Below are 12,953 nucleotides of genomic sequence, written 5' to 3'. Positions count from 1 at the left end.
TTATACAATGCATAAAATTTGATACGCCTTCTGGTCTCTTGATTAAGGTACTGATGTCTTATACCAAATTACCTGAGCATTCCAATTTGTGATACACATGTGTGTCTAAACAATACGTAAATATAAGTATTTTGTACCTCCGAATTTAAACGAGAGAGACATGAGTCATGACATACTAACATAAAGAGAGTGACTAAAATCACGTGAGTGTAACCGTATTTAAAATTAGCTTAATATTTCTGTATACAAAAATATTAAGGTATATCTATACCTATACTTTAACACGAAAAGGATAATTCGTGTTCATATCGCGTGAAGTCTTATCTATTCCCAATTCCTCACCCAGACATTGCGTTGCATGTTCAAATTGTTTAAGTATCGGTCGAATCCATAGACCTTGATCAAAGATTAACCTTAATTTAACGTGAAACGTCCCAAACGGCTCCATTACGATCACACTTAACTCTACGGTGATCTGCAGTGAATTTTTAACCTTAAGAGTGAAATTTCAAGGTTGAATGTTGATTGGCAGGCGTGACAAAACATGCACTAAAGGTTGTAAACGTTAGGCGTAAAACGCACTAGACACGGGCAGTGAAATAAAAACGTATTGTCGGAACACGGGTAACACACAAAGGGTCCTGTTTTATGCCTAGGCATAGCCAATTTTCTCGGGACGATAGTAAGTATTTTAGTAAATAACAGCATGTTTTAATAAATCTAACCTAGACTGTAAAGCAACATTTTTACCTCGATATCATATATGTACATAGAAAACTCACATAAAGGCCAGTCCCCATCGGAAAACGTTTGAGCAAGCGAGCGCAAGGGCGAGAGAAGCATGTCGTTTTAACTTGGTCAAAAATGCCTTCGTTGGGCTACCCAGCTGTTCTTCTTTATAAATGGCACGTATTTCTCAATCAATTATCGTGAAATTTTGAAAACAGGTTCGATAATTATAGGGAATATTAGTCAATTCAGTTTTTGTAATTTTTTAATGTCGTAGCCACGGTGGTTTGCGTGGTCTACAGCTCACGGAGCCACCAGATTTTATTTAAATGTCAGAAAAAATCTTCTTCTAAGTGATCATCCTAGAACCTAGAACTCTGCTAATCTCGATATGGTCTGAAAGACCTCTTGACAACACTCACGCATGAAGTGCATCTCAAGTATCTCAGCTGCAGGCGTACGATTCACAATTTCAATGAAAGTTTCACTAACGTTTCCAGGCTATTTACTTTTAGCTTCAATCTGCTTGGATGTTTGTTTATCGAGATTGGATATTGAATTTTTCTATGATTTATAGTTTCTAGTTGGTGGTACCCACGTGTGAAAGCAAAGAATAAATAATTTTTCTGACGGGTTATGGCTAATTTCTTTCGACTATTAAGATAAATTATATTAAAAAGTTTGTATGAAAGAGAAACTAGTACCTACTTATTTTATAGCAACTCTTATCACATTGAAGTCTCTGGACGCAAATTAAATTCTGAAGAAACTAATTTGCATTTAAGAACTGTGGGCCTAAGTAGTAAGAACAAGAACTGTAGGTTTCTACGAGTATTTTCATCCTTATTGAAATACCTACGTTGTCGAGACGAGACGAAAGGAGACTCAAAGGTCAGTCTCGAAAGAAGAATCTTAATGAAAATCTTATTCTAATTTGAAACATTTCCCGACAAAATATTTACTAGATAGATTTGAATGGGTCTCCGTTATACCGTAATATCACTGAATGTCAACAACTTCTTTCGCGATTTCGTTCCAAAATATCTGCATTATTCTGAGTTGCTCAGAATTAAAAAGGTGTAAGAGTACTTATTTAGTATTGAACTCCGCCATTCTGGATTAGCCGGGATTGCCGGTAACTCCATTAGGGTGGCCTTTACGCCAGTCCCGCGTTCAGATATTCACAATACATCGTGGCTCAAAATTGAGTATTTCCTAGTATAACTTGAGCTGGAAAAAGCATAGCAACTATATTAATCGGACATCTTTATCATACAACCTACAGTCTCAAAAATTATCGACCCTTTACAAAGTTTCATTGTTTCGACGTGTTGACAATTTAAGAAATTTATTCAGGTCCTTCGCCGTTAACACTGTAGGCCTTAGTATAGACGTCTGCTCACAATATACACTGTGGAAAGTACGTAGAAGTCTTAATGGGGCCAGCGAGTACTGTTCTGGAGACCTCGGCTGGGAAGCCGAAGGGACGGAAAACCTCGAGCCTGATCGGACGCCATTGGAAAGACGGCAGGGCCGACCTGGCATAGAACCGCCGCATACAGAACAACATGGAAATCCATGAAAGAGGCATATGTTCCGCAATGGACGCAAGAAGAAGAAGTCTTAATTACTTCTGTAGGTTTCTGTAAGGTGGTGGATTGAGGTAATTCCCCACCGCCAGTTGTGCTACACCAAATTCAAGCAAGATGAATATTCCGCTTTCAAAGAGGGTGCACTGTGCATATTTACGTTCAAATTTTCTTTTCTTTTCCCACCAGAAGAACTGTGGTGAAACAACAGCCCACAATTTTGGGTAAGATCAACACAAGTTGGGGATCAAAATACTAGTTTACCTGAGCCTGAAACCAGTCATACATTTTATCTGCTTACAGCTTTGTGAATACAGACCTGGAGTGATATTTGGCTAATGTCAGGGATCCCGATTTGCTTGTACGTTTATACATATAATAACGACTTTCGGATTGCGGATCGTGACCTAATTCACTTGTACGCTATTTGAATTCATCGTCGATAGGTGCTAGAGCTTTTATTAAATTAACAGCGCTTGAAACTGAAGGGGCAGAATCCGCAGAATATGCCGAGAAATGTACGGAATGTTTAAATAACTAAATGTAGGTGTGGGACAAACGGGGAAACATTTTTAATATTTTTATTCGATTTAGAGAAATATCATCTTAGAATTTATCAAATTCAGTGCGATATAAATGTTTACCGTTATTAACTTACTTATACCATTAATCACCAAAAGAGTCGATTGATTAAATTAATCTGATTTACACAATAAAGTTCAAAATTAGTCTGACATAGGTACTTACATGAATAAACTATGGATCAGGATACCATAACAGAATAGATAATCAGTTTAATAAATGATAACTTGATAAGCTTCCATTCAATAGTATAATGACAGTGATAAATGACGTATTTGTAAAGCAATCTGTATGACATATTTTCCATTAATAATACACGCTCGAAATCGAACTGACAAGTTAATCCGATTAATTTCGGTCTATGAAAACTTCTACCAGGAAACTTTTTTAACCTTAAGATGTGGCATGCCAGTCATTGATTTAATTCACTTGGACAAAATAACTATTTAGGAGGTAAAAGAACTAGGTACCATCGCCCACACTGTTAACTATACATCGGTGGACCTTATGCCTTTTGTAATAAGGTCACTAATTACCATACCAGTTCAGTTCATTGTTCCGTCAATGGCAGAGAAGTTCTAAAATCGTGGCTATTATTCATGACCTCATTATGAAGTGATTATAGTGCTTACTGCCTGAGTCATCCGGTCCCCGCACAATCAAGAAAATGTTCTTGCCTACCGCTCGTTATAAAAGATCTCATTAGGAAACGATTTTGGGTAAAAAAAAGCGGTTTACAGCTATCGGATTTGAACTAAGATATTTTATACTTATAAAGAGGCTTTGGGAACATTAGAATACTCGGCAAGGTCGAAATCTGTGTAAGTTGAATATTCATAGTTGTAGCTTTTTGTCGGGTTTGGTTGTTGCTTTTTTCACTTAATATCTTTTAACGGGTCGCTTTTCAAAAAATATTGCAGCGCACTGCCGCTGGAGATTTGTATGTTTTCAGCGCTGACTACTGAGCCACTAGACTAATCTAGAGTTTGACACTGACATATTAGCTAGCGACTGCGTAAACTAAGTCACAATGCATCTCCCCCGTACTAACATAGGTCACATAGGTGCAAGCGAAATGCACTGCGTTTGAGTTGACGCAGTCGCTAGCGTAAAATTCATGGTGAGGGTACAGTTAATGGTCTAGTATACACTTTTTAATACGTAACATATAAGTATTATAAGTCACAAGTTAATGCTTAATTAAACTTCACAAGGCTTTCGACCCCACGCGGTTTTACAACTCAAAAAGGCATGGGCGTGGACAGTCGTCGCCATTTACCGAAACTGGTATAAATCTTTATTCAAGGCGATCTGGACGTGTCGGCCGTTTCGTTCTGAATATTCTTGATAAAGTCCAGTACTGACATCAACCATCGTAACTTAGGTTGGTATTCCAGCTGTCCAATATCTTGGTCCAAAGTCATTGCGTCTATCTTTCTCTCATTAAGCAAAATGTGAGACATAATACACATTGGACAAATAAATTGGACAGGTAGAATACCACCCTGAGGTAGACCTCATTGCAGTTAAAGGTTTAGGTACGAATTGCAAATTTAATGGACCATGATGGTAGTGGCTTAATGTACAATCAAAAAACTTCAACAAATATTAGTACTGTGCAGTACAGCACCAGCAAACCAGTTTATAATTAATTATATAGTGACTAATAAGTACGAATGTCCAAATAAAAGAAGTAGCAACGTAATGAATGCAATACCTTAACTTTTTTTCAGTGTCCACTTATTTTCAAACGTAATTTGAAATGAAGGGTAAACATCCAATTGCACTGAAGCGCAAGCTCCTCGACATGTGCATCTTGCCCATCCTCACCTACGATGCCCAAACCTGGTCCCTAACTGAGGCGCAGAAATCCCGGCTCAAGGTTTGCCAAAGGAAAAGAAAGGGAAGGAAAGGAAAGGGTCCGTATACAATACAATAACATCTTCAGGATGTTGTTAAAGCTGCCTCGTCATTGCAGTGCGTCAGGCATGTTTGCCGAGGCGCGCATGGATGGCTTCCATGCCATCAGACGCAAGAGGGTAGCCTCTTTGCTGAGAAGAGTGCGAGACAGTAATAACAACATCCTGAGGATGGTAGCGGGACGCCTTGACTGTCCAATGTTAAAATATTGGGTCAGTATTGTGACGGGAAGGGCATAAATTGTATTTTGTGTGACTCCTTTTTCTGTTTTTGTTTTTAATTATGTATTTATATGTAGGTACTAACATCTAGTTTTTAAGTTTCGATGTAAGTAGACTAACACAATATGGATTTAATAATCTGAAATAAACGAATTTTATTTTTTATTTTTTTAAAGGGCAATGGAGCGAAGTATCCTGGGTGTTCGAAGATCTGACAGGGTGAGGAACACTGAGCTTCGCTCCAAAACCCGGGTGAAGACCGCCAGGCTAAAGTGGGACTGGGATGGACATGTCTGCCGGAAGCCCGATGATAGATGGGCCAAAATAGCCACTAGCTGGCATCCCCAGGGTAGTCGAGGTAGAGGCAGACCGAGAAAGAGATGGCGCGACGACTTGGATGCATTCCAGCGGGATTGGCATCAGGATCTTGCTCAGCACAGGGAGGATTGGAATGGGATAGGGGAGGCCTTTACCCAGCAGTGGAACACACACAGGCTAACATAAAAAAAACATTCAAACCTATATTATAACTATAAGGAAGCGAGAATTCAGCAACAACGAAAAATTGCTAAACCTAAAAATGTAATCTATTATTACGGTTGCAGTTTAAGTCGAATAAAAAATGAACCACCACTTTTTAGTTTTTATAACAGCAGGACTTAACAACAACATAATCATTACCGACGACCTTGCAAAAGAACCAGTATTTAATCTACATCAGGCCTTCAACACTTTCGATTGAAACTGTATCGATACGTTAATGCATCTTGTAAAATGCAAATTGCGAATAATTATTGAGTCAAGTGTCCGAAAATTAAATCCTTACGTCAAAAGGTAGACAGGAAAAGTATACCTACGACAGATGATGATGATGATGACTTTTAAACGTCTTATTTATAGCTACAACAGCTATATCAACTCACTTAAGAAATGACCATTCGTAATCTAGTAGGTATATTTTAATTATAAGAGATCACATTGTGTTAACTGGGTCGATCAACTATTTCTTGTTGTTATTCTGTCTCATCAGCCAGGAGACAATAGTAGCATAGTTTCTTGGAAGAGCTGCTGTACTATATGTTCTACAAACGTGCTTAGTAGATGTCCCATTATGGAAAGGCCTTAAAAAATTCAAGTGGTTCATTTAAATACGAAATAACTAGTATTTTAGTATATGTGGTAGTATAGTATTTTATAATGACCCAGGAGACCGTAACCATGGCAACTAGTGACAAGAAAAAGTTGATTCCCCAACTATATTTGTAAAGGTTGATCTAAGAGTTATATAGAATAGAAGTGTCGATAAGTACTAGTAGCCTAAATAAATAATACAAACCCATGTGTGTTTTGTACTGGAGTTTTTGTAAAAAAAAACCCAACTTTTAACTTAACACTTGAACAAAAAAAGTTTAAACAACATTTATCGACAAGCTAGAATATCCTTTACTTCATCAATTTACTCACGTTACGTACGACATTTACATTTAAGCGGCGGGTGACTGGCTTAAATCGATTATACTGAAATACGCTTTTGCATTTGTAATTAAATCTTAGGTCCTGCCTTAATTGGCGACCTATTTTAGGCGGAATACATTTAAAAGGTCAATATGCAGGGTTTAACCCAAATGCAAATAGATGTAGACTTCGGTCTTGTCTCGGGCGGTTGAGACGGTTGGTAAAGCAGTTTCGAGGTGATTTTCTAGTATAGGTAGCTGAGTTTTGGGACTAAAACTAGTTTATACCGGGTTGTTGCCTCCCTGTCACCCACGTACGAATTTACAAGTGCAACCGAGAGGCAACATGTCGAACGTGGTTCGCGGTAGGTCCTCTGTAACAGGAGCAATAAACGAAACCGTAGGCTGTACTCCTTAAGCTGACCAACAATTATTCAGCGACTTATAAAAATAACTAGTGTTTTGATTTTTAGTTAATAACTTACCAACCGACTCAGTTAAACGGTAAGCCTATAGTTGCATTCACTATATAGTGATTGTAGAGTAATATGCTTTCGTGAGACGATTCACATTAAATGTTTTAACGATTTTTAGATATATTAGAAACTCACGAAACATTGCAGTCCGCACGGTCACGATATCGTGTCATTTATGAGGAATCGTTAAAATAATTGAGATTTCTTGTTAAACTTAGAAATACATTCCTATCTTCGACATTTTTTGATAGTACGTTACTTTCAACGTTTTTGTCATTGTTTCTTAGAAGTAGTATATGATGAAAAAAATAATTACTTACACTTTTATCTGATGAATTCTGATGTAAGTTTATCAGTTAACGTATACGTTTCAAAATAGTCATTGTTATTTCAGTCATTATTTTATATCAACTTTGTAGGCAATTTGAAAATTTATATTTTCGCCTTTTACAATGCAATAAATGTCTACTTGGACTGCGACTGTACGTAATAAATCAATTTTATTGTATCTTGTATAAACATAAACACCATTAAAAGTTAACAAGTCATAAGCATTTTACTGCCAGTCGTTCCACGCTACAAAAGCTATCAATGCTCCGTAATGTCCAACAATATGATTTATTTTACGCACTAGTCGACCTATCCCAACCCAATACAGCATTCCACAGACAGTCCCGTACAAACGTATTTTACATTACTTTATTTATTTCTGCATTACTTTTAGAGAATAGAAAATAGAGAGCGTTTATTCGTGGCTATTAAAGGAGAAAACGACACGTAATAGAACTTAACATATAAGCCACGAAATGGTCCCGACTCAGTATGGTGCTAGCCTGGCTGGTCTTCCGTCGGGGCCAAGATCTTGTGCAGCACGAAGTGTAACACAATATATAAAACAAATAAAAAAAGACGCGTCATTATTATAATTATAACAAACAAGAACAACAACTTTTAGTCCTCTTGTCACAGAAGAAGAAACTCATATGCTTGCAAATTTTCCGAAAATTGACGTTTGTACGAGGCAACGGTAAACGATTTCGTTGAATGCTCCTACAACGTGCATGTTTTTGTTGAAAACCGATAACTTCCGCATATAGTCCCATTTGTCCTCCACCGTGGATAATGTAAAACAAAGAGTTGTAGCCTGATGGCAACCATTACATAACGCCCATAACACGGGCCCTGTCAAGCGTTGCTGACGGGTTATTATGAAAAGTGTGCCGGTAGTTTGTTTGGATTTGACCCACCTTATATCAAGTATTTTGAGTTTAGAGCATGTAGTGCGCTTTTGTATATACTTACTGTTGTCTGGATATGTAATTCAATATTTTATATATGTACTTAGTAGATAGTAGTTGTTGCAGATGTGACTATAGTATCTCCTCCAAGGTTCACTAATATTTGTAAAGTAAACAAACTAATGATGTGGTTGTCTTAATATTTGCTATCAGTTTATGTCAACTTTAAGATAATATAAAAAAAAAATGTATAGTCAGCCATTTGGATAGACATGCTTAAAGAGAAAAATGTTACCAAAATTACATTTAAATGTTTATTTTATGAACAGCTGTTACGCAATGAAGTTCATTAACTCGCCATATGATAATAATATGAATGGATCCATTGAAAGGAAAAGCGAATCTGCGAGTGGGCAGTGGGTTGCGAAATGGATACAACGTAAATCAAGTCTTATTATACTGTGCTAAGGCAGAAAGTCGTATGTCCTACTCTTCCTTCGAATCTCAAAATAACTTACGCCTTTTCGAACTAGGACGCATTTGCATGCTATACTAAGAAGACGTATGTGCGGATAAAACTGGGAAAGAGACACGACTTTTTAACTTAGTGTGGTATGTATTGTGTCTGAAGCAGACAAACCCGTTTTGTTTTAGGGCATCCAAACCTGAAATGGGCATTGTATTTGCAATTATAATTAAGTATATGTTGCTGTAATAACACTATACGCGGAAACGTTACTTGGCTGTACTTGAAATGAATACTTTGTTAAAATAATAAAAACTGACATTTAAATTTAACCAAAAACTCGTCGATTTTATGCGTCAAGTTTAAAACAACTTCGTGCTTCGAATTTGACAGTCTTTATGTTGAAAGCGCTGTACAGCTCCGGATATTATGCGGTAACTGTGGTTGTCAAGCGCCATCTATTTCAGCTGTCAATATATTGTCATTAGGCTTTTTGAACGTAGCTATTTTGAGCACTAGACATATTGACTTTCAAAGTATTGTCCTTAGGCATTCTGTACAAAGGAATATTGATCTTCGAAAATGAGATCGTTCGATTAAAAGTGTATAAGTAGGACATGCATCTTTAGGAATTTCGTATATTAGACATTTTAATTTTCGATGTTGTCTTTAGGAATTTCGTACTTAGGATATTTGATTTTAGAAATTATGCTACATAACCTACCTACGTACCTACTACATATATTCAAAGGAACCTGATGTAGGTATATCCTCAAAAAATGTAATGATATCCGCGTGAGTTATCCTCTCTCCTGCACATTTGTTCATAACTTTACTTTCTCGGCATGTGCGTGAAATATTCAGACTACTTTTCTTTTACCGTAAAATTTCACAGAAAACTTTGAATATAAATAATTCTTGTACGGTATGTGATACTGTTGAAATATTTATTGAAAAGAACTTTTCTACTTAGAAAGCGAAAAAAAGGATAAGTAGTATAAGGTACCTAACTAAAGACATGACGTAATGATGGCATATTTTTGTAAAGCAGTCAAACTAAAAATCAACACAAGGAAAAATGGTCAATTAAAGAACTAAGATGCGACGATAAACTCTTCAGTTAAAAGCATTTGTCGACTTTAAAGCAGTGAGTACTCGGCCGGCGTTGAATGCAATCACCACTAAAAGCATTATAGAGATTAAGCGAACTAAAATCTAGAAATTTCCTTTAAACGTTAGTCCATTTGGGTCGCTGGCGATTTGCGGTGACATTTCTAACTAGGGTCACTAGGTGTCCCGATTGTTTTAGGACGCTTCGATTATCAACCCCTGAATTCAGTGATGTTCCGAAATTTAGGGTGTCCAATTTGGGACAGAACATTTTCCTGAGTTTCGATCATTTAGCTCCAAGAAATTAAAAAATGTTAATTGTTTCACACATTGTTTGTACCGAGGTAAGAAAAGTTTATTTCAATTTCAATGAGAGGGTAACAGATCATTTTATAATTTTAATTATTTACCTACTTAATATCTTGTTGATTTCAAGCTAACACTCTAAACTCTCGCGTTTTGTACACATATTTAATTACACAAACGGGGTCTACCGCGATATAATTTCATTGTTTTTATCTTAAATTCCGACGTTTCAGCTGAAACGTGAAAAATGATCTGAATTATATCGCGGTAGACCCGTTTGTGTAATTAAATATGATTTTAAGCTAGCAAGATTAATAGTACATTATTGTCGAGGCTCGGAAGTAGCTACTTGCAGGCTGAGGATTCGTTTTAAACGGACGACTTTGGGAGTCCGTTTAATTGAATCCGAAGCCAGCAAGTAGCCTTCCAGCCGAGTCATATATAGTGCTTTTCTCAAAAATGGTGCAAGAAATATAAATATCATAGAAATATTTTACAAAAGCACCGTTCTTAGGTATATATTTTCACAGAAAAAAGTAGAAACAATTGAAAAAATTAGCTTTGCCGCCTTTTTATTTTTTTAATAAAAAAGTAGAAGTGTATTTTTCTGCCGAAAATACGCCAACCTATTTGAGACAGGTAAATAGTCGCGGTACTAATCATCTGTTTGGCTGTTTAATGGGCCTGTGCCTTCATTTGATATGGCCATTTCAACTTTTAAAAAGTTTGGAACTCGACAAATAATGGAATTTGTATGCAACATTGCAGTCCCAAAATCGAGACTGCAATGTTTTTAACTTTTTAATTTTTGACTGACCATAAACTACGCGCTTCGCGACCTATTTTTTAAACGGCAAACTCGACTTTGCCGTCCATTTTTGAGAAAAAGTTATTTATTACTTACTTGAATTCCCGAATTTTAACCTAGTGTTCCACTTGTCCCGTAAATTAGAAATTCCGATGTGGTTAGTCTAGTAACCCTATTTCTAACGCAGTCACAAAAGGGAATTGCAATGCGGCCAGCTCACACTGAATGACGTTTGGGCGGGCATTAGTTCTTTGTGACTGATCTTTGTGACCGGTCCACAGGGTTTGAGAGTGCCGTATATTTTTGTGCGATTATTAGTACAGTCAGCAAAAAAAAATGTCGTCATTAAACATCAAAGGGGCCAAATATACCGTAACAGACCTTTATTACTAAAGAAATAGGGATGTGTTCCGATATATTTGGCCACTTTGGCATCATGATTTATTTGATGCTGGCTGTACAGATAACTATCCGTAGAACAGAAACTACGTTAGCACAGGAGCTAATAGTTTGCCAATCTTATGTTTCGCTACCAAAAGTGGTATTGAATGATGTTCACCGAAAAATCTTATACCTGCTCTCCACGTCCGAACACAAATATTTTATGCTTATCTGTAACTGTAACTATGTAAGTAAGCTTTTGGAAGAAATAGAAAGGGTAAACTTTCTATTGGACGGTCTTATAAAGTAAAATACAATGGCACCTATTCTTTAAGGAAAGTTACCACTGCTTCAGAGAAGTGCCGACAATAAGGTAAATAAGTCTATATTTATTTTCTCTTAGAACACCAAACCACAAAGATGCTTTCATATACCACAGTCAATCTGTGAGTATGACGTGACCGTTACAGCAAGCTATTCGCGCCACATACAGGCATTCGTATTAACCTAGATTAGATTAGGGAAGTAGCTGTAATGCCGGATAAGTCTGGAGCGTTCCTAACGTGTGCCGTTTCAGACAAAAGTTAGAATCAGAAATAGGTAAGCCCCCGGTGTTAGAGTTAGACCAAGAATAGTCTGCAGCGATTTTGATAGCCCACGCAGTGCAAGTGTTATGTATACGTCATAATTTCATAGAAGTTTGACGTTTAAAATAACATTTGCACTGGGTGGGCTATCAAAATCACTGCAGACTTTTCTTGGTCTAACTCTGCAAATTATCACACGCTTACTCTCTTAATAATAAGGTTGTTTTAGATCGTTTTGAATACTTCGCTAAGCTCGCTACTGACTGTAACGCATAGCCGTCGGAGATGCAAATATAAATCGTCCTTATGAACAACCGACAACGGGAAAAAAATCTCTAAAAACGTTGTTGTCCTTTTAGATTTTCTCTCAGAACGACCAACCACAAAGTTGCTTAGTAACGTAAAGTAAGTCAATCTGGAAAGTATGACGTCGTAGGCACTCGTAACCTAGATTAGATTAGGGAAGTTACTGTAATGGCGTATAAGGCGTCTGGAGTCCTGGACCGTTGCAAATGTGTGCAGCTTTCAGACAAAAGTTAGTGAGGCGCAGAAATAGCTAAGCGCGCCAGGTGTTCAGAATGATCACGCGCTTTTCCTCTCTTAATAGTAAAGTTGTGTTTGGATCATTGAACACTCTCACAATCCTGTGGACATGATGATTCCAGTTTCAATAAGGTGAAACTGCCAATTAGAATCGTCCTTATGGACTTAAGTCAGTATACCATCAGTATACTCTAACTTCTAAGTTTTACCCAAACACTTCACATCAACATATAAAGGAGGGTGTACCTATTTGTTTAGTAATTCGTAATCTGTAGAATTCTTAAACCGATCCGAGGTAAGAACGGGATGTACAATGCCTAGAGTAGAGGTGCCTATCCTAATCCGTTTCCCGTATTGGGTTTCAACCTACAGATTATTATGGTTCAGTTTATCTTGAATACCCATAAAGATTCGTGTACAGTCGGCGTCAAAAATAAGTACACATTTATCGCCTTATTACAAAGGAGTAAGGACTAGGAGTGTTAACATATCTTTGACGTCGACAGGGCAGGACTTTGGTCTTTTATTTTTACGAGTTTTCGT

General features: G+C 37.1%; 1 protein-coding gene across 2 annotated transcripts in view; it reads right to left on the bottom strand.

Annotated features, from left to right (window-relative positions):
• The window catches only part of LOC134794186 (blood vessel epicardial substance-like), a 90,304-nt gene that overhangs the window by 22,727 nt on the left and 54,624 nt on the right, over nt 1-12,953 (bottom strand). The window lies entirely within an intron of this gene.

This window comes from Cydia splendana, chromosome 10 (genome assembly GCF_910591565.1).
Source record: "Cydia splendana chromosome 10, ilCydSple1.2, whole genome shotgun sequence".
NCBI lineage: Eukaryota > Metazoa > Arthropoda > Insecta > Lepidoptera > Tortricidae > Cydia > Cydia splendana.
Note: the sequence above shows the minus strand (reverse complement) of the source record. Positions and strands in the feature narration are given on the sequence as shown.